Raw genomic sequence first — 2,500 nt, 5'->3', positions numbered from 1 at the left:
TTTGAGAAAAACCTAAATTTCCGGCGGTCTTTAAATTGAATTAATTTTTTTTTCATGTGGCTCGTTCACCTCCAAATACAGAATATAGGTAGGCATTGATTTTTTTCAAACCATCTTTTTTGAAAATTTTATGGGTAATTTAGTATCGTTTATCTCTCTAAAAAGAACATTTTTCAAAATAAAAGAAAACCATGCTTGGCTGGATGCAAAAACGAATACAAAGTATGAAACCATTGATTAGATACCCAAATTGTGTAGCACGTAGACAAATTTAGAGCTTTCTTTTATTGGTCACGTGACCATGGGCTTGGCATCATGACGTCATATTTAGGTTGGGAGGGTAAATGCTCGGAGAAATTAGCTACACCAAGCTATTCTAAAAATCCGAGGGTAAATAAAGATCTATGATATATGATATATATAATATGAAGACAAAACAATTGGGTATATACAGGTGCAGCGGAGAAGTTGAACCAAAGACTACAAGGATCAAATTTACCATGTGATCAGAACTAGCACTTGCTCTAGGGGTGGATAGCGCTATCCGCTGGATAACTTAATCGGTTTTCCTAGTATTTATCTGGTGGATAGTGTTATCCACCTTTTAAACAACCGAGGCCTGGTCTTTAACCTAAAATCTCTGGATCTCAAGGCAAGCACCCTAACCACTGGGCCACACTGCCTCCTGAACTCTGTCAAAATAATGATGTGTATCTGTTTCTGGTGTTAGGTACAATTACTGGGGTCTTATGTTATTGTTGACCCATCTCACTGTCTTATTTGTAATTAGCATTTGTATACATGTACCATTTAAAGATAGACAAACAATAAACAATATTTACCAAAAGAGATCTTTATAGTGATGATTAAAGTTGCAAAAAGTTAACCCTTTTCTTTCAAAGAGTGGCACCTATAAATTTCACTCTAACACCAGATAGTTTTACTTATAAGAGGCCAAGGGGGCGATTCAGGGTTGACAGTATTAATACGCAGCACCATCAAATGCACCAAGTAAAAGAAAATCAACATAAAAGAATTGACAGAGCTGGAAAGGACTGGACATACCAATACAAATCAAATAAAGACTAGGAATAAAATCAATATTCCAAATTCAAAATAAAACCAATCGACTATTTTCTTTTACCCTGAATGCATGTACCTTGCTGTGTTTGCGAGGGAGTGATCACAGTAATTGTAAAGTACAAGCTTTTTATCATTGCTATTTATTTTAAGCAATAGAGGACTTTTTCCGTGTTTCCATACCCTCATCTAAACACGAGTGGGAGTTGGGAGAATTCGAGACTGTTATACAAACTCAAGACACAGTCTTCTAACTCCCCCGGGTGTTTAGATGAGGCTATGGAAACACGGAAAATTGTATTGTTTTTATAAAATATTTCTCAAAGATAATTCGACAAATGAAGGAAAATGCTGTTGTTGTTTTTACTTCTTGATTGAAAATGATTTTCTTGATACACGCTAATAATTATTTCCTACCAGCCAATTAAAATGTGCGTCTGACAACACATAACCAATCAAAATTCGTGTTATGTCACAGCCGTGTTTCCACACTCTCACCTAAAGACAGCTATTGACCAATGAGAGTGCGCGTACTATACTTATTACTTTATAAATTCCTTTAATTTTTTATTTATATTTTCTTGGATCTCAGAGTCCATATTTAAGGCACGTTACAGACACTAAATGATATTTTACCCTAAGCCAACAGATTAAAATGTTGTCTCTCAGTCTCAGGAAAAAGATGCCATTCTTGGTAACACTGGAGATTTTAAATTTTTGTGGCTTCACATACATTTATCCATACCTTGTTTTGCTATGTGCCTTTTTACTATGATTTGTTGTAATATTATTTTTTTGTAATGCATTTTCTTGCTTGCTCATGTTAATTTGGATAGATCATTTTTACTTCTTTGGGATTTTTCAGACTTGTCTGTTTGCACTTTCAACTTTGACTTTTTCTGATCGAATCTATAACTCCATTGTATGCCTTGCATTTATCAGTTGATTAAGAATGACGAGTTGTTATGAGACTAAATTTATGAAAACTTTTACATGTACAGTACAGGACCTTGTTCCTTTCACCATGTTATTACATGTTTGGATGCTAATTTAGCTATGTTGACAAAGTAGTAGTAGTAGTAGTAGTAGTAGTAGTAGTAGTAGTAGTAGCAGGAGCAGGAGCAGGAGCAGCAGCGGCGGCGGCAGCTGCAGGAGATGTATGACGGGAATCCAGGGGAAATCGATTTTGGTTTGAGTTAGCGCAAGGTTTGAGTTAGCAAGGGTTTGAGTTATCAGGAGTCAATGTAGCAGAAGCAGTAGCAGGCAGAAGTAGCAGTAGCAGACGTAGCAGCAGCAGCAGTAGTAGTAGTTGTAGTTGTTGTTGTTGTTGTTGTTGTTGTTGTTTGCTTGTCACCCCCTTTTGTATCATCATCATCTCCTTTTTAACACATTGAGATATCATAATCCATGCTGTATATGG

The 2,500-nt window shown here is 36.0% G+C and overlaps 1 protein-coding gene across 1 annotated transcript in view; it reads left to right on the top strand.

Annotated features, from left to right (window-relative positions):
* LOC137981963 (neural cell adhesion molecule 2-like) overlaps nucleotides 1–2,500 on the top strand; it is a 38,464-nt gene that overhangs the window by 35,410 nt on the left and 554 nt on the right. The gene's annotated exons all lie outside the window — the stretch shown is intronic.

This window comes from Montipora foliosa, chromosome 13, assembly GCF_036669935.1.
Source record: "Montipora foliosa isolate CH-2021 chromosome 13, ASM3666993v2, whole genome shotgun sequence".
NCBI lineage: Eukaryota > Metazoa > Cnidaria > Anthozoa > Scleractinia > Acroporidae > Montipora > Montipora foliosa.
This window is presented reverse-complemented; position numbering and strand designations above follow the sequence as displayed.